Here is a 20,502-nt window from a genome sequence, read left to right as displayed (position 1 = left end):
CCCAAGCTGGGAGTTTATAATTTGGAGACTATTTAAAGAGTAGTTTGTTCAAGGATACCTTCACTTATACCATTTGTGCAAATATGAAATCTTTAATGATTATTTACTGAATGCAAAGCAAACCAAGGACACTGAAATGAGGCAAGACCTTAAGCTCACCATTTATCCATTCTTCACTCATTCAGCAACACCTAGCACTCACCAGGTACCAAACACCGGAATATAAAGTTTAGTGCATACCAAAACCAGGCAAAGACACCACCAAAAAAGAGAATTACAGACCAATATCACTGATGAACAGAGATGTAAAAATCCTTACCAGAATATTAGCAAATAGAATTCAACAGCACATAAAAAAGATTATACATCATGATCAAGTGGGGTTCATCCCAGGGACACAAGGGTGGTTCAACATACACAAATCAATCAATGTAATACATCACATCAACAAGAGAAAGGACAAAAACCACATGATCATCTCAATAGATGCAGAAAAAGCATTTGATAAAATTCAACACCCATTTATGATAAAAACTCTCACCAAAGTGGGTATAGAGGGGTGCTGAACATAATAGAAGCTACATATGACAAACCTACAGCCAGCATAGCACTCAACGGTAAAAAACTCAAAAGCTTCCCACTAAAATCTGGGACAAGACAAGGCTGCCCACTATCACCACTCCTATTCAACAAAGTCTTGTAAGTCCTAGCCACAGCATTTAGGCAAGAGAGAGAAATAAAAGGGATCCAAATTGGAAAAGAAGAGGTAAAAGTGTCACTATATGCAGATGACATGATGCTATATATAGAAAACCCTAAAAGGTCCGCACAAAAACTACTAGAAATAATCGAAGAATTCAGCAAGGTAGCAGGTTACAAGGTTAATGTTCAAATATCAGTTGCATATTCTTTACACTAATGATGAATCCACAGAAAAAGAAAGCAAAGAAACAATCCCCTTTAAAATAGCACCCAAAGTAATAAAATACCTAGGAATAAATCTAACCAAGGAGGGGAAAGAATTATACACAGGAAACTATAAACCATTGATGAAGGAAATTAAAGAAGAATTTTAAAAATGGAAAGATATCCCATGCTCCTGGATTGGAAGAATCAATATTGTTAAAATGGTCATACTGCCCAAGGCAATCTGTAGATTTAATGCAATCCCTATCAAATTACCCAGGACATAGTTCACAGAACTAGAACAAATCATGATAAAATTTATATGGAACCACAAAAGACCTAGAATTGCCAAAATATTACTGAAGAAAAAGAAAGAGGCTGGAGGAATAACTCTCCCAGACTTCAGACAATACTACAGAGCTATGGTAATCTAAACAGCATGGTATTGGTACAAAAACAGACATATGGACTAATGGAACAGAATAGAGAGCTCAGAAATGAACCCACAAACTTTTGGTCAACTGATATTCGACAAAGGAAGCAAGAATATACAATGGAATAAAGACAGTCTCTTCAGCAAATGGTGTTGGGAAAACTGGACAGCAGCATGTAAAGCAATGAAGCTAGAACACTCCCTTACACCACACACAAAAGTAAACCCAAAATGGATCAAAGACTTAAACATAAGACAAGATACAATAAACCTCCTAAAAGAAAATATGGACAAAACATTGTCTGACATACATCTCAAAAATGTTCTTCTAGGGCAGTCTACCCCAGCAATAGAAATAAAAGCAAGAATAAACAAATGGGACCTAATTAAACTTACAAGCTTCTGCACAGCCAAGGAAACCATAAGTAAAACAAAACGACAACCTACAGAATGGGAGAAAATTTTTGCAAATGAAACCAACAAAGGCTTGATCTCCAGAATATATAAGCAGCTCATACGACTTAAGAAAAAAACAAACAACCCAATCCAAAAATGGGCAGAATACCTAAACAAGCAATTCTCCAAGGAAGAAATACAAATGGTCAATAGGCACATGAAAAAATGTCCAATATCACTAATTATCAGAGAAACGCAAATCAAAACTACAATGAGGTATCACCTCACACCAGTCAGAATGGCCATCATTCAAAAATCCACAAATGACAAATGTTGGAGAGGCTGTGGAGAAAAGGAAACCCTCCTACACTGCTGGTGGGAATGCAGTTTGGTGCAGCCACTGTGGAAAACAGTATGGAGATTCCTCAAAAGACTAGGAATAGACTTAACCGTATGACCCAGGAATCCCGCTCCTAGGCATATATCCAGAAGAAACCCTACTTCAAAATGACACCTGCACCTCAATGTTCATAGCAGCACTATTTACAATAGCCAAGACATGGAAACAGCCTAAATGTCCATCAACAGATGACTTGATAAAGATGAAGTGGTATATTTATACAATGGAATACTATTCAGCCATAAAAACTGACAACATAACACCATTGGCAGCAACATGGATGTTCCTGGAGAATGTCATTCTAAGTGAGGTAAGCCAGAAAGAGAAAGAAAAATACCATATGAGATTGCTCATATGTGGAATCTAAAAAGAAAAAAAACATAAATACAAAACAGAAACAGACTCATAGACATAGAATACAAACTTGCAGTTGCCAAGGGGGAGAGGGGTGGGAAGGGATAGACTGGGATTTCAAAATGTAGAATAGATAAACAAGATTATACTGTATAGCACAGGGAAATATATACAAGATCTTGTGGTAGCTCACAGGAAAAAAAAAGTGACAATGAATATATGTATGTTCATGTATAACTGAAAATTTGTGCTCTGCACTGGAATTTGACACAACATCGTAAAATGACTATCACTCAATAACAAATGTTAAAAAAAGTTTTAAAAATGATATAAATAAATAAGTAAATAAATAAAAAATACAAAGTTTAGTGCTTGCCCCTAGGAATATTCATTTACCTAAGACTATATATTAAGTCATTCACTTCAAAAAAGTTATGTAAAATGCACATTTTAAGGGTTCATTTTTATTAATGTAATAACACTGTCAACCACTTTTTTCATCTCCTGATTTGTCAAAGGCCCAGGAACACCTCTGCCACTATCTTTAAAAAATTTTTTTAAATTAAAAAAATACACATATATATATATCTTTGGCTTGACTCTAAACCTTTTGAATCAGAATTTCTGCTCCTAAGGCCCAGGAAGCTGCTTTTTAACAGATTCCCAGTGTGGTCTTATGTAATTAAAAATCGAGAAGTATAGTTGACTCTTTCTTAACACCCCCCCTTATCGTGAGATAGATGACACCAAGGACTTTAAAAGCAAAAGCAGAAGAGATCATATCTGCCATGAAATTCCCAAACACAATCTTTCTAAGTATGTATTGGTGCATAAACTGATTTGTTTTGACTGATTTTATCAGTGAGGCCAATCCACAAAACAGCTATGCCAATCAAAAAGTCATTTCCTTTTGTTTGTGTTTGAACATCCACCAGCCCGGAGCTTGTTCCAGACAAAGGTTACCTGATTACATTACTGTAGCAGGTAGGTGGGTGGCTTCTGCAGGAACCACAGCCAAGACATCCATCAAAGGACTTTTCAGTGGGTAGGTCGGTGCTTAATGAAAGTGTCAATGGCTCTCACAGAAAAGTTTTATCTTGATTCCTGTTAACACTCTTGACAATAAACTTCTCTCTCTCTCTCTCAATTCATGGCCTTTCTAAATTTTTAAGTAGGCAAAGGTAATCGGGTCTAAGAGGACCCAGAGCACTTTTGAGGGGAGGTGGGGAGGGGTCTGGCTTTTGAAAGAAAGCAAAGGGAAGCTGGAGCATGCTGGTGTTTACATCGGTGCTCCCAGAATCAGAGAGGCTCCAACCCACTCTCACGCTTACCTGGCCGCTTTGGAAAACTTTGTTCAGCATGGCTAAGCCATGGTTTTCTCATATGTAAAAGGGAGGAAATGATAACCAACACTTATTAAGTGTCTATTATGTACGAGCTCCACTCCTGAGCATTGGACAAGTATTCATTCATTTAGTCCTCACAGTGATGCTGTGATGGAGATGATACTATAATCCCTATCTCACAGCTGATGTAACTGGGGAGGAGAAAACAACTTCGTCAAGGTTCTGAGAGCTCTATGATGCTATTTGGAATATTTAGCACAGAGCCTGATACTTATGCTAAGATTACTATTAATAAGAAATTATTATATTAGCCTTGTTCTTCCTTTTTAAGCCCTCTTGAATAGTTACTTCAAAATTCACAGCCTCTTTGGTCTGGACCCTTGGGCAGCCAGTTAATTAGGATGTATTGTCTGAATGCAACCTGGTGCCCCCGCTTCACACTTCGGAAGAACACATTGAACTTCCAAGTTTGTTCCAGGTGATAATACTCTTTATTTCTCCAGGATGTGCTCATTACGCTGGGCAGGACTAGAAAGCAAATACCACGAAGGAGATGTTTAATCTAAAATATTACTGGTTTGTCATTTTGTTTACTTCCCAGGGGGCACATAGAAGGTGTGGCTTTGGCTGGATTCATGCACTTCAGACAGTTGATCCAAAAGTGAATTCTCTTGGTTGGTTGCCCTCAGAAGGGTGGGGCGAGAGGTAGTGTGGTGCGGGGACAGAGCCACATCTCTGTGAGGTTCTGGGGAGAGGAGACAGAGCTGTAGCTGACTCATGGCCCCTTTTCCTCCACCTAAAAAGTCTATGATTTGGGGCTAGCTACTTCAAGTACTCAAACTTGTACTTAAACTCATAGGGCTATTCTGGGAAAGTAAACACGAGAAAGTGTAGAAAGCTTCTAGCACACTGTCACTCAGCAGATGCTCAATAAATAAAACTGAGGTATAAAGTTTATCTTTCTTAATGTTTAGAGAGAGATTACCAAGCTGTGAACTCCAGTCAGGCCAGTTATGACCAGCAGCATACAGAAACCACTGGCTCAGGGGCCATCATCACATCCTTTCTTTCATTGAACCAGTAAATGCTTGAGGCTTTTAGAAATTAGAAAGCAGGGGCTGGGTCTAAAGACAATTCCTATTCTAGTGTTTTTTGAAACCTGAGGCCCTTGATGCAATCTGCTAGATGTCTTGGTAGAGAGTGTTTTTGAGGGGACCTACCTAGAGAAGTAAGTTTCTTCAGAATGGGAAGAGAACGGAAGCCGTAGCCCCCGAGGTTGTGGGAACTTACTCTCAGCCTCCTGAAATCTCCTAGGGGTACTGACAAGACCTCAAATAGCACGTCTGCATGGTTTTCCTGGAGGGGCTGGACTCTAGAACAGAGCTTCCCAGGCTCAGCCATGGTGTGGGACCCCAAGCTCACTGCAGAACGTCAGACTCACCAGAACTAAATGGGCCTCCTGGCTGACACAGTCGATTTCTCAGTGTAACCAATATGGACTGAAAATCCAAGATGACTTCCTGATACTTCCAGGTTTTCTAGAATTAATTCTCACCCATTTCAATCAAAGATCCTCTTAAAACAATGGTGAGAAGAGGTTCTAAGATTGCCTCCAATTGGATTCCCTGGCAACTTGGTATCTTGAACAGAAGAGTCATAATATTTCTCACACTCCCAAGTACAGAGTGAGATTCACATTTGCTACATCTGTTAGACAGTCGTTTGAGACCCCCTTGTTGAAATCCCAGGGAGACATTAAAGATGAAGTAAAATCTGCACTATTTAGTGTTCCTTCTTCCTTCATGAAAAGCTCCATTGAATCTCATCTGACAGCAGGGACCCACGTGATTCTGCTTGAAATCCAGACTGCAGAACCAGTTTGAACCTCTAAGCACAGTGGTTTACAAATTCGAGCATGCACCAGAATCACCCGGAGAGCTTATTAAAACGAAGGCTGCTGGGCTTTGCTCCTAGAGTTTCTAATCCAGTTAAGTCTAAAGTTGCCAGAGAATTTTCATGTCTAACAAGTTCCCAGGTGATGCCGACTCTGCTGGTCCAAGATCTCCATTCTGAAAATCACACCCCATAGAAGGCAGCCTAATAGACGCTGGGTTTGGATTCTCATTCAACCTAGTTTTTAGAGGAAATTCCTTTCCTATGTAGCATGAATCTATATTCTTGCTTTAGAACACTGTCCCCTACACCCACTATCCATATTCTCCACTAAGCCCCATTGTGCAAGCTGGTTTCTGGAAATTTCTACGCATAAAGCCCATTTCTCACATCAGGGTTTGTGATAAGCACTAGATAAAATTGTGGTACTTTTCTTTCACTTTTTTAATGCTTAAAGTTTTTTTTTTATTTGTGGGGTTTTTTTCCTTCAAATTTTACTGTTAAAGGGAACTCTGAACCTGTCTCTTTAGTAACCATAAGTATTATACATTGAACTTAAGAGTTCTAGGATTCTGAGTAGGGTAAGAAAGCAGAGATTGGAATTTGTGAGATACATATATATATATATATATATATATATTTATATTATGTATATATATATATACACACACACACACACACACACATATATATATATATATATATAAAACATCATTTTATTTTCTTCAAATACAACCTACCCAAGACTCTTATCTGAGTTGGTTTTAAAAAGCTATTTTGTGTAACAAATTGTATCCAATTTTTTCTTGCACCCTGTAGATATTTTTTCATGGACTGATGAACAGAGGATAGGATCTGTTATAGAAATTAAATAGTGTAGTGGGTAAAAAGCATGAGCTGTGCTGACAGATATACCTTGGTTCAACTTTCAGCTCTGTTCCTTCATAAATAAGGGGTGACCCCAGGCAAGTTCATTTTCCTCTCTGAGCCTCAGTTTTTTATCACCAAATAACAGAGATAATGCCTGAGCTTTGGGCTGGAGTGAGGGCTGATTTAGGTGATGTTCGTAATAATAAGCACTGTAAATAGAATCTATTACTGTTTCTTAAAAAGGATCCTTTTTCACATTTCAGCCCCCTTGACACCCTCCCCCCAATTTTATAGTTTAAAAAGAAAAAGCTCTCAGTGGAAAACTAGAGAAAAAAAATTAATTTGCACATACTGGATATTACAGGAAGGTGCTATTAACAAACTACAAGGTTTTCACCTGTTACGATAAAGTGGCTGTGTTTGTTTACTGTTTACTCCTATTTCAGTGGTGTTTGCCTGAATCAACCTTAGCTAAGAGAAGTTATACAGTTTAAATAAGTATCAGAGGACTGGAGAGGACTTCTCTCCGGCCAAATAGACAGTGTTAGAATGCTGGGTTAACATCAATACAGATGAAACCATTTGGATAACATCTCTCCCTACAAACACAGGATATTCGTGTTACAGAAGTATTTGCAGTTTAGATGAGACAAACCTGGAAAATATATACATATATGCACTGAAATACAGAAAAACTATTTGTGCCAGTTTTGAACAGTTTTTATTATTTAAATGCAGTTCGTAACATTGTACCTCTCAGGTTTTAGTTCTGTGTCATGTGAACCTAAATGAATGTGTTCGGATGAGGCACAGCCAACAAAAGAAAGTGACTCTGGTTCACGTAAGACAGAACCAGATGTGTGTGTTGGGAGGGGCGAAGAACAAAACTGGCAGGTACGGCGTGGCTCACTGAGTTAAAGAAGGTGGATGAAACAGGCCAGGAGGGAACAAGAAGCAGAAGAGCTCAGGCAGCTTGATCAGCAGGCTGACTCTCTGCTGGGTGCCAACTGCTTCTCCATCTGTGAGTCACTGCTCAAGAGAGAAGGGTCCCTCCTTCATGTCTGGCTCAGGTCAAGAACTTATCTATTGTTAGGGGAGAGCAAGGAGCCTTGATTGACAGTTCTACCTATGCTGCTGCATACAATTTGTGGCGGTCAGGGGGACTTCCTCCACCCCCCAAGATAGCCTGCTGTTACCACATATGAAAGGAATGGATGCAAAAAGCAGTGTACAAAAAGCCCATCAATAAATTTGTTTATATCTGTTCACATACCATGTTCATCTACCTTAAAAGAAAAAATGCCATAGGCTTAGAATAACAGCCAAAAGCATCTTAAAAATGCAACTTTGGTCCTCAACTTTTCCAAATTCTTAAGCCACCATGCTATGCACATTAAATATTAACTGTTAGATTATTCAATGTAAATATCCAAGATGGCAAGATAAAACTCATTAAAAGGAATAATGTTCATTTGAAAGGCTAATTTATTCGCATCCAATGCAATGGCTATTTTGGTGTTCGCTTTTAACAGCAGTGGCAATAAAACCTTTGGCAATACTGTTAATTTATTGAAGGCTATAGCTAGTAAATATTTAACACAGCCCCAAACATTTTAATCTACTTCCCATTAATATTTTACCTAATGGTTTTTCTCTCATATAATCAATATTTTTAATGCTTAATATTTTCATTGGTCTTCAATTTGGAGAGATGGAAAAGGAATTTAAGCTTAAGATAAGAAATTGTATCTACAAACTAAAGAAAAAGTTAAAAATATCTAAACCCCTTAGGGAATGGAAAATCACTCTATTCTAAAACGGATGCCATAAATTTTATATTAAATGAACACTGAATCATAAATGTTTCTTCTTTCAACTCTTTAATATTCAACAATTATGTCTCTCCTTAATGTCCTTTGGCATTAAATTTAATTGACCTTGGTTATGTCAATTAGAAGCACTTATATTATTTATGGGTTTTTATGAATTGTCTTTATCAGGTCTGTTGGGTTTCAGGCCACTTGCTTCATCAAATCCTCATCTTAAAAGTATTGGGAGTTTTTAAACCATTTCTAAGACAATAAAACATCTACTCAATTCCTATATGTTCATGCAGGTGGTAAACATTTTCTGTAAAGGACGAGATAGTAAATATTTTAGGCTTTGTGGGTTATGTGCTGTCTCTGTCACCTCTTCTTCTTTTTAACAACCTTTTAAAAATGTAAAAACTCTCACTGGGAAGAGTGTTAAAATTTATGGACATGTTTAAAACCGCCATACTTTCTAAGAAATAAGCAAAAAGTCAAGAGACCTTTTTTCTCAGAAGGAAATTTTAAAGTTTCATAATGGCTCAGGTGATTCCAAAAGTTTGGTCAAAATAGAGAATTGTGGTCACACTGTTATTTTGTGACTTTCTTTGGACTGGTCCTGAAGGAAAAATGGCTCCTTACATAGTACAACTATGATGGTACTTCACTGCATTCAGACTGCCGGTTTTACTAAAAGGAGAAAACAGATTACTGACCTCTCTGAGTGTGCAATACCATTGGATATTGTGTTTTTGGTTTGTCCCCTGAGCATGAAAATGGATATATGAGTCATAGAAATACAAGTGTATTTGAGCGTCTATGGTAGGCTAAATAATGTCCCCAAAGATGTCTGCATCCTGAACCTGCGAATGATACTTTACAAAGGGACTCTGCAGATGCAGTTAAGGATCTTGAGATGTAGACGTTATCCTGGAATATCCAGGTGGACTTTAAGCATAATCATTAAGTGTGCTTAAACGAGGGAGGCAGAGGGAGCTTTGACTCGAAGAGAAAGTAGGAGAGGTGATGGTGGGGCAAGAAGTTGGAGGAATGCAAGGAAGAAGTCACAGTCAAGGATTGAAGGTACCACCCAGAAGCCAGAAAAGCCAAGGAAAGACATTTTCCCCTCAGAGCCTCCAGAAGGAAACTGCCCTGCCTACACATTGATTTTAGCTCAGTGAAACTGACCTCAGACATCTGGCTTCTAGAGATGCCTGAGAATAAATGAGTTGGTGGCACTAGGTCACAGCAGCCGTAGGAGACTAACGTAACAGATGCTCCTATACACATTCACGGAACACCTGGCTGGCACAGTTGTTTGCGCATGACATAAACTGGGGTGACTTAAGGAGTTTCCTGTAATTCTCTGAGGGTTAAAATAAAACTGTTCATAGTAGTTGCTAAATCAATATAAGCTAAATATAAGTTAAATAAGATATATGTTAAGTAAATGATTAGAAAGTAGAGGACAATAAAGGCAATGGTGAAACCAGAGGGGGAATTGGCAAAAGCTCCCAAAAGGAAAGGGCGCAGTGAAGCAGGGTTGAAACTGAAAAGGCCCCAAGGGAACTGAGAACAGATTCTCTCCAGGGAGACGGAAGGATGTATCTCAGGGCTCCCTAGAGGGTGGATGAGGCTGTCTCTCCCAGCACTTGAGTCAACCTCGCATTATGGGGCAGAAGGATAAGGTGTGGCATTTATTCATCCAACCCTGAGGACTCATCATGTTCCAAGAATGTGCTGCTCCTGGGGACACACAGTGAGCAGTGTCTCCAGTCCCCAGCGCACGGACAGAGGCAGGGTTGGCCCCAACAAACACACATGGAGGCAGAGTCTTCTTGCATACCCCCCGCAAGTTGAAAATTAAGTTTCAATTTATTTTAAAATCAGAATATGTTAAATGCCAGACTTCTAACAGTAATGCTTTGGAGTTATTTTTACATCTTGACTAATAAGAAGATAAAGATTCAAGGGGAAAACATTCAGGTTCATGATACTTAGGCATCTTGCTGAATCTCTGTTTGCATCATGTGTATATCAACTGTCTCCTAGAAGTGGCAAAGCAGAAGGCTCGAGCGTGGATTCTGGAGCAGGCAGCTGGGTTTAAATCTTAGATTTTCCATGAATTAGGTTTGTGACTTTGGACAGAAATCACGTACTCTCTATGTCCCTCAATTCCCTCATTTGCAAAATAGAGAAAACAACAGTAGCTACCCCACAGGCTCTCATAAGAACAGAAAGGGCTGATGACTGTAAAGCACTAACATCATCAGCCCACAGGACAGGCTGCTGCATGTTTGTTGAGTTCAAGTATTTAAACCGCTTTTAAGACCCTGGAGTCCCTAAGAAAGCACATTCATACTCTGTAAATTGCTTAACATTTTCAGAGGACAACATTTTCCTGCTTGACATTTTCCACACTCACTTTCCAAGAGTCCCCATGACAAATTTCCACTTACTATTCAACAAATGCAGACAGAGCTCCTTCTGTGAAAGCCAAGTGAACCCGTATGTTGCAGGAGTGTCAGTAACACGGACAGGAAGGGTTTCACAATCTGTGAGTGAGGAGAAAGCTTGTGAGTACAATGGGAAATGAGGTGCTCCTGCCACTTCTAAATCACTTCAAACCCTTTCAGACTGACATAAGTGCTGGGGATGTGAATCAGAGCTCTTATCTCAAGGTGGGGAGGTGAAACACTTACTGGCTTTGCCAGTTGGACAGAGCTGCATTCAAATCCCGACCCAAGCCTTCCTAGAGACATAACAAGCACGTTAATTCAACTTTCTTGATCTAAAAGGGAAAACTTTGCCACTTTCGCTGAATCCTAGAACAGGCATCTATATGCAACTCAACAATTTAGCGCATCATACCTATCCTTGGCTAAGTGTCTCAAGACTGTATGTAGGTGGAGTACTGAGAAATTGGAGCACCTAGGGATCAGATGCACATATTTGTGCTCTCCAGTGCTACCTCAAGCCTGTCTTTTGTGAGCTTTTACTGGCCAAGTTTTCTGCCTTTACTTTTGTTTAGCCTTTAAGAAATTGAGAGCATTCAGGCATTTCCTCTGCCAAGTCTAGCACATAATACAGGGAAGGGGCATAAATACTTTCCAATCTCTGCAGTGAAAGTGGATGTGTAAAATACAAAAGAGCTGTGGCTGGTCAGACAGCCCTTGCCAGTCACAAGGTCCCAGGCACCCATCTCAGATTTCACTCCCTGCTGCTCCCACTACTGACCCCAAGAGGAGGAACTGACTCTGCAGACAACTAAAATCACAGTCATTTTCTTCATTTCCTATGTGAAACTCCCACTCTTCACCCCCTCCACAGACACATCACCCGCTGTCCGGGTCCCAGGTTTATCTCACATCCATGGAAAGTGATGCCTGAGAGAAAGAGCTTTTTATTTGTCTTTTAATTTTGGCCTCTTCTTAAATGAGACAGTTGTTTAGAGGGATTTTCATGGTGTCAGGTTAGTTATTTAAAGGCTCTGTAACTTTACTCTGGATATAAAGAAACAGGGAAGAGGGCTGGATTAGGATGATTTCGCTACGGTACATCTTTTTTATTTATTTATTCAGTGACATAGCTGTATGTGGTATAAATCAACATAGGGCAAGCGTGATTATCCATATTTTACAGATAAGAAAACAGAAAGAAAAGGCACAGAGAGGTTAAATGACTTGCCTAGGGTCACAAAGCTTGTTAGTAGCCAACCCAGAATAAGAACCTAGGACTGAAGACAGCAGGGGGTGTTTTTCTCTGCCACACACTCTTGATAATCAACATAATCAAAACCTATTTGGAGGTAAGTGGGTCCAATAAAATAAGTCCTTGCTCCTTTTGTTGGGTGTTTGAATTGACCTAGATATCAAACTTTCTCAAGTCTCGCTGTATTATTCAGTTACTGTATACTCTGTTTTTTTTTTTTTTTTTAAAGCAATGCTTATAGCTTTTAGATTGCTGATGTGCATTAAGGGAGATAACTTTGGTAGCTGTCAAAGAGGAAGTCACCCAGGTGAATCTGGGACACTGTGAAATTTAGAAGCAAGACCAGGTACGCACTTTAAGGATGCAAGGAACGGAGGGAGCTGAAGGGAGACCAAAGGATTTGCTTTACACTCTTGGTTTTCCCTAGAGGAAGAGGAAGCCTTCCCATTTTAGATCCAAGGGGAAGCCCATTCGTCAAGGTCAGAGCTCCATCCTGCCTGCTTCTTTACAACAGCATCCTGTCCCCACTGTGACTTACTCTCTTTATTCTACTTTTGTCCTATTGCATAAGTGACATTTCTTTTAGTCTTGCTCTAACATCCTGGGACCAACTCACAGTGTCATAAACTGGTGAGTGACCCTGGGCCCAGAGGTCTGGTGGCTCTTTCCCTATAACTAAATTAGGGGATAACTCTGATGTGATCATTAATCTCCTCTACTCTCCAGGTAAAGAGGCTGAACTCCAGGACAGTACGTAAGTAGGAAAGCAAGTGAGGAATCTTGGCAAATTCTGAATTCCCAAAGCCGCACCACTATATTCTTCCATCTTGTTTCCTTGGTCTGCTCCAGGAAAGGTGTGTCCTTGTCAGCATTACAATGACCCTTTCCATCTCATGAAACTAAAACTGGAGAGACAGAACATTGCTGTACTATTTGGGGAAACTTTGCCTGGTAGTTGGTTGGTTTTGGTTTTGCTTTGAAGTCTGGAGTGGCTGATGAGGGGATGAATGAATAAATGTTAATGTCATAAATTATCCTGTGATTGTTAACTGATCATTTCTCAGGGGGATCTGAACTCCCCAGGGAACTCTGCTCAAGATTTCTTAACTCTTTTGAGACACCATCCAAAAATGGTTACCTGGCTAAGAGAACTTAAGAGCTCCATGCCATTTTGCCTATTCTTCTGGACACAGCTCTACTCATATTCTGCTAAAGCTGGTTGAAATTTTAGGAAGCCCAACCCCGTTATAAGGGTTTTGAAAATTTTTTTCACTATTCATAGCTCACAATATGGTACAGAATTTGGGGAATAAACATTTAATAATAAGCCAGGGCCTGACCAACAGAAATATACTTTTGGGCCTGGCTGATGCAGTCAGAGACAGATGTCATTTCCTAAGATATAGATAATGAGAGAGATTAAGAAAGCAGCCGCAGAGTGAAGAGCAGGGAATGGCGGGGACGATTTGGGAAGAGCGGCGCTGGGACCAGAGGCACAGAGGAAGACACCTATAGACATCTAATAACAAGAATGGGGGTCCCTAGCTGAGAAGGAAGGAGTAGTTTAGACTTGATCTGCTTGTACCCACAGACCAGTTAGTAAGGACCCAACTCTCCCAGGGACCAGATTTCACAGCAATATAAAATTGGTTTGTAAGAAAAAAAGTCTGACTTATTAAAGGATGTCCAGCGAAGTTACGTAACTCAGGTGACTATAACTCATTTATTTGAGTACATATTCTATAGATGCTTATCAGACTATAGTAACAAAGGTCTTGTACTATAAACTATAGTTGTGATTTGAATGACTTCCCTGAGAAGGATGTGGAAAGGATCCCATATCTCTTGCTAGCAGCTCCCCAGGTCAGCATATAAAGAAATAAAACATCTTACGTCCTGGTTCACAGTAATGGAAGGGATTCCAAGTAAACACGGAGTCTCCTATCTGAGTGAAGTATTGTTAATTTATTAATATCAGTGCTTCTCCTACAGATGCTATAAATTAAGGACCTTCTAATGAATTTTTTAACCCGTGGGTGTTAAAGAGTTGCCTGTTACAAATCAAGCTTAATCCTGCCCTTGATAACGTCGTGTCTATAGACTAATTTTTTTAAGGTGGAGTATAGTATACCTCAGCAGATTTTCTTCCTCACAAGTTGGAATAATTCTTTAAAAAACAGCAAGAAAAATCATGAAAAGTAGCCCAACCAAATACTCATTTCTTTACTTAATGTTGCATTACCCAGCAATTTTCTTCACTGTCATTTTTTCAGTGGAAAAATACCTGGGGTTCATCTACTGAAATTCAACTGAACAGAGTAATTTAAAAAGAATCAATAGGCATGGGAATAATAAGGAAACGCTTGCCCTCGCAATACAGCATTTGTTTCTAATTACCACTTCGTTGAGTCCCAGTTACAAATTAAGTCTCTTTTATTTCAATTAACAATTTAATGGTGCTTTAGAGAGATAAATAATGTTTTAAAAAGACAAACCTCTGATAAAGCATCCCCAATGCTCTCCCAAAAGAAAACATGATAAAGGCTTTGAGCTTTGAAAAGAAGCCTGGGAGAGAAGATCTGTGGACTGCACTGTCCACCATGGGTAGCAGATAATGGCCTTTGTTTGAATGCCCCCGCTATCTGGGACCCTCTCTCCTATTCTATTGCATATGTCAGCTCTGATCTTCTTACGTGGGGAACAGGCCAGCGAGCCAGCTGGGCATCTAGCCAACAAGTATTTATTGAGCACCTACATTCTACCAGGCATTTAAGCTAGCTCGTGAGGATACAGGGATGAATAAGATTCAGTCCCTTCTCTCAAGAAGATTATTGTTTAGTGGTACAGACAGATGTATAAAGTAATACAGAATATATGCTTGTATGTGTATGACTGAAACATTATGCTGTACACCAGAAATTGACACAACGTTGTAAACTGACTCTACTACGATAAGAAATAAATAATATAGGTTAAAAAAATAAAATAACAACAGTGTAATGTATCTCAGACAATAACCAAATAAGAAGAGCTATAAAGATTGCTAAATTCACTTACTGTGTTATATCATTTCATCCAGAAGCTTTTGAATGGAGAAAGGAATATTTCACATACACACCCTCTCCTGGGCGTGATGTGTGATGTGTATGTGAGGAGGGTGGTGAGATGTCTGATACCACTATAGGTGACCACAAACTCTAACTCTCCAATCCATAAGGCCGAGCTTGTTACAAATTTTTATTCCAACTCTGGGCCATATGATAAAGTCACAGAATGTTAGGACTTCAAGGAATTGGGAAGTATGTCTAATTGACTCTCTCATTTCACAGATGAGGAAACTGAGACCTAGAGAAATAAAGTCACTTGCTTGGGAAGACAGAGACAATCACTGGAAATCCACAGTACAGTTCGGCTTTCCTAACTCTCAGCCAGACATTTGTCTGGCCTTATCTGACTTGACCTCCATGCAGGCTCACGACCCACGACTCTTGTTCTCTCTCTCCTGTGCTGCTGCCGAAACCTTCCATGTCAGCAGCCACAGCTGCTAAGCCAAGTTAGAAATCTGCATTTTTTTTAAATTAGAGAACTGGAAGGAACAGAGAGACCCAAGATAGAAATCCATTCTCAAAATTCTCCTCAAGAACTGAAGCTTCCTTTGAAGAGTGTCACTAATCTAAAATAAATGCCTACTGAGCATATTGCAGTAAAACATCTTTTGTCTGACCCATGGATGGAGTATTAGTTTCCTATAAAAAATTATCACAAACTTGATGGCTTATAACAACAGAGATGTATTCTCTCATGGTTCTAGAGAACAGACATTTGAAATTGGGATTGCTGGGCTGAAATCAAGATGCTGGGAGACCCCCTAGATGCTCTAGGGGAGAACCTGGTCCTTGTCTCTTCCAGCTTTTGATGACCACTGGTATTCCCTGGCTCGTGGCCACATCACTCTCCTCTCTTCCTCTGTGGTAACATCTTCTCCTCTGCCTCCCTCTCATTATATTACACATGTGATTGCATTTAGAACCCACATGGATAAGGCGAGATAACTTGCCATTTCAAGATCCTTAACTACATCTTCAAAGTTCTTTTTTATCAAAAAGATAACATTCACAGATTTCAGGTTTTAGGATGTAGATAACTTTGGCGGTGGTTAGGGGGGCATTAATTAGCCCACCACATACTGGTCATTCATTCTTCAGTCAGAGATCGTGACACAGTTTCTTGCTTTTGCCCCGTTTATCTTACATATAATTACTGTGCTTGGAGATTTCAGGGACTTTTACTAGAATGTTTCTTTTGCTACATCTCCAAAATATCTTAGGGTGTTTTTCATAACCTGTCATTGATGATTTTTTCCTAACAGTTTGACTATCTATCATGGTCAGTGCTCTGAGGTCATCAAAATCACCTTGCAACTGGATAAAAAATCAGGAGGAGGCATAGAGAGATCTGCGTTTTACACGTTAGGAAACCTTTGTGGTCCCTGATGTCTGTTTTTAGAGCTGGAGGTAATCTGCTGACAGTGACTGCTGCGTTCAAGGAGTCAAGTGTTCTCACTCCCGTCGCAAGTCAGATAAGACAGCTGGGTGCCCTAATAGTCGTCATTGACTCACTGTCAGGTGGATCTGCGCTCTCTGTCAACTTTTCAATGTTATAGACTTCACCAAGTAAAAACTCCCCTTTTCCTGTGTACAGAAACAAGAAAAACTAGTGGATGGCGATGACAGCCAGAAGTCCTGTGCAAGAAAATAAACATGAAGTGCCCTTTTGTGCCTCTGAGAACTCCTGAGCTAGAGATGGACCCCTCGGGGTCTCTTGTCGGATTTTCAGCTTCTCACTGATACGCGCTGATATGCCAGCATACAAGGCAGCTTTGTAGTAGGGCCAGAGGGCCCTGCAAACCGTTACGCATGAAGCACAGAGTTCAGCAAACAAGCATGCAGGAATAAGCCTTAGTACTGGTCAAGGGCCTTGGACTGAGAACCACTATGAGACAAGAGAGGCAACCACTTCTGAGACTGGTTTCCAAAGCAGGGTGGCTTGGTTCCACCCACATAGGTGACCTCTGACCCAGTTCAGAACAGAGCTAGCCGCAAGTGACAACTACAGAGAGGAAGTTAGTGAGAAAGACAGAGACACAGCCCTTTACTGACAGCATTAATCCCTGCACCTGGGTCCCCCAATTTCCTACTGACCTTTTCAGCATAACAAACAAGTTCCAGTCCTCCCAAAGAGAACCTACAATAAGTTCATATTCATTCATGGTAACTGAGCTCAGGCTATAAAAACTTAGTGTTATTTGAATTTCTTAATTCCTCAGTGGATGTATCTGCAAGTTCACTGACAGCAGGAAAAGAATTGCCAAGGACTTTAGTTAACATTTCTTTGTACAATGGAGAATAAAGAAATAAATTATTTTTGATATATCTACCTTGTCCTCCAAACATGATTGTGGGTCTCTTTCCTATAAAAATTCATTTCTACATAAATAGTACTTAACCTTTTCTTGAAAGGTAAAGATATCACATTCTCTTTTCTCCAGCCCAAAGATAACCATATTTCACTCAGATTATAAGTAATTTAGATTTAACATTCTTCCAAGAGGTTTTCAAGAATTACAAATGGTGAGGTTCTGCTACTATTTTTATTTAGAAAAACGACAAGCCATCGAACCAAGAGAGAAGAAAGGTTGAAGGTTGAAAAGAGAGTGTAGTACATAGAAAAAGCATATTGGAATTACCAGAAGCCTTGGTTAATTGCATGACCACAAGGTCTGAGTATCCATGTCCTAATAGTTTAGATATAAAATAATATTGAACTTGCTGTGTTGTAAAGGTAACACTTCCTTGTAAATAGGAGACTCCATGTTAGATGTTATTATCCACGTGGCTTAGTTATGATGGAGAAATGTTCCTCAGCTGCATGGGGATCCTATCATAAATGAGTAGATTAGATCAACATTTACATTCAGGTTCTAGCCTGCCCATACTTTTCTTGGCTCCTTTTCCAAATCAAATGTGGCAGCAGTTGTGACTGAATCAGTCTAACTGCTCAGACACCGGCACTGCACCCTGGTCTCTTTTCCAAGGCCAACTGCTGTCACTGTTTATTCTCATCAGCACTGGCTACTGTCACTGAGCGCTTGCAGACAAAGCATCAGCACATCCCTCAGAGGGCAGCTCCGTGGTCAGCACCCTATCGTAAACCTCCCAAGCCAGGAACACTTTCCCGGTCCTCTTCCCTGAGAAGCTGGAGAAAGAAAACAAGATGCTGAGGACCGGGAACGAGGGGCTTCACGTCCTGCTCGTTTTCTACGGTTCGTTTTATGCCCTAAAGGGATGAGGACTGCTGTCACTGCTGCTATGACCCCTCCTCTCTTTAAATGGGCCCAGGACAGATGGGACGCAGTGTACATGGCCTTATAAGTGGTTGAAACACTGACATTCTTCTGTAATGGTTTGTAAAGAAGTACTGCTCACACACTGCCCAGGTGTCAGCCCCAGACTTCCCAAGTCCCCCCTTCATTTCCAGCAAGGAAAAGGTCAGCCCGGCACAGCAGGGGGTCTCCAGACCTTCTGGGCGCCCTCTGTGTTTGTGAATAGTGATTTGAATGCCAAAAATGTAGGTGGGTCCTCTTTGGCTTTCAGGGTAACGCTGAGAATTTCAGGATAATGTAGAAGATCTATGGCTTTCCATTTGAAAATGTTTAATTTTCATTCAAGAATAAATATTGATCAAGAGCTTACCATGTCCGAGGCATCATTCCAGTACTAGTGATTTTTCAGACGTGTTTCTTATGGATTTCACAGAAGATCATGGCTCAGTCTACCTGGAACTGAAGAAAAAAAAAAACTTGCACAGATATTTATAGATTCGCTATTTCCTACCAATTATGATAACTTCCTGTCACCATGATGAACCACATTCATTAACAAATGAGGTCAGAGGACAGCTTCCTAGAGGACACTGACTCCTTCATCCATGAAATCATACTTTACTTGAACTTACTGTTTTGGAAAGTCCGGGTAGTTTAAAATGTCATGTCTTATAGTATGTGAGGAGACAGGAACTTAAAAACTTTCTATTTTCCACAGAAAATATAAAATATAGCCGATGTAGTCCAAAACAATTTTAGGGAACAAAAAGATAGCCATTATCCATCTACTTGTCAACACTGTGTTTGTTGCTTCCTTCAACTTAGATCCTTTGTTCAAACTCAGAAAGCTAGAAGGACGGTGATAAACAGATTTAATAAGTCTCCTGCCTGTCCACATATTTCCCTCTAACTTTCTTGTAGTGTTGGATTTCTGCAAGATGAAACCTCTTTTAATGCTCTGTCACATGTGGGAGGACACTTTGTGAATTTTCAGATGCCCCCACATCCTAGGCATCTTTGGAGGCACCCAAGTCACTTGATAAGATTTGTATACAGCTCACACCTAGTTAATACATGATTAAATTAAGATCCAGTAAAATACAAACCAAATTGGCTTTCTATCCACAAAACACAAGGTTACAAGTATGACTTAGTAAAACCGGCACAAAGGGAAAAACAGCTTTGTCACAAAGTGTCAACTTCACAATGAGTCACAGACTTTCTTTTTGTTCTAAGATTGTAAACATCCCTGTAAAAGAAAGTTTGGAAAGCTATAGAAAACAACTGGACTCTGTCTCTGTTCTCAGAGAGGACTTAGTGATCAAAATTATGTGTGTGGGAGAGAAAGAGAGACAGAGACAGGGACAGAGAGACAGAGAGAAAATGGAGAAAGAGAAACAGCAGCAGAAAGGGAACGCGCACACTCAATGAGTCTCCTTCAGATGAGCCTGGTTTCCTGAGTGTCTGTGGAAGCAACTAATCATGGATGACGACCACTACGTGATTTCCATTGCATTTTAGTCAAGACGTTACACAACAGCTCTAAATATTATCATTTCTTTCTATCTGACCACTCAGGATACGCCTTCAGGACATGAACAATTCTTCAGTCATACTTATGCAATGTTTTGCTTTTCATCACTGAGGATGCTGTGCTTTGGCTCTGCAGTTTCCAGGGTGCTCTCATGTCCCCTACAGCATACAGTCCTCACTTCATAGTTACTGGTAGGTCTGTCTGGGCTGATGATCAAGCCACCAGTAGGCACAGGTGGCTTCTGGGCTTCAGAGGTTATGTACCAGTTGAGCTCACCCTGGAGTTCAAGGCTAGAGGAGGACAAGGTAGGACAGCTAACTCGCTGGGGGGTTTCACCAGCCACAGCATCCTTTGCTGATTGGACACTTACTAAGAACCTTCAGATTCAGACATATAACATCATTATGCAAAGCCTCTCAAAATGAAACATGGTGTGAAGTTTTTGCTTTAGAGTCAGAGCGTGGCTGGT

At 40.1% G+C, this 20,502-nt stretch overlaps 1 protein-coding gene across 1 annotated transcript in view; it reads right to left on the bottom strand.

Annotated features, from left to right (window-relative positions):
- The window catches only part of BET1 (Bet1 golgi vesicular membrane trafficking protein), an 81,990-nt gene extending 63,032 nt beyond the window's left edge, over positions 1-18,958 (bottom strand). Inside the window, exons 1-2 of the mRNA XM_031454914.2 lie at positions 18,870-18,958; positions 10,866-10,961 (exon numbers count right to left, since the gene is read on the bottom strand). The gene's annotated coding sequence lies outside the window, so the exon portion shown is untranslated. The remainder of the gene's footprint in view (positions 1-10,865; positions 10,962-18,869) is intronic.
- Positions 18,959-20,502: the final 1,544 nt, after the last annotated feature.

This window comes from Camelus dromedarius, chromosome 7, assembly GCF_036321535.1.
Source record: "Camelus dromedarius isolate mCamDro1 chromosome 7, mCamDro1.pat, whole genome shotgun sequence".
NCBI classification, from domain to species: Eukaryota; Metazoa; Chordata; class Mammalia; order Artiodactyla; family Camelidae; genus Camelus; species Camelus dromedarius.
The sequence above is the reverse complement of the archived record's forward strand: the minus strand, read 5'-3'. Positions and strand labels throughout refer to the sequence as shown.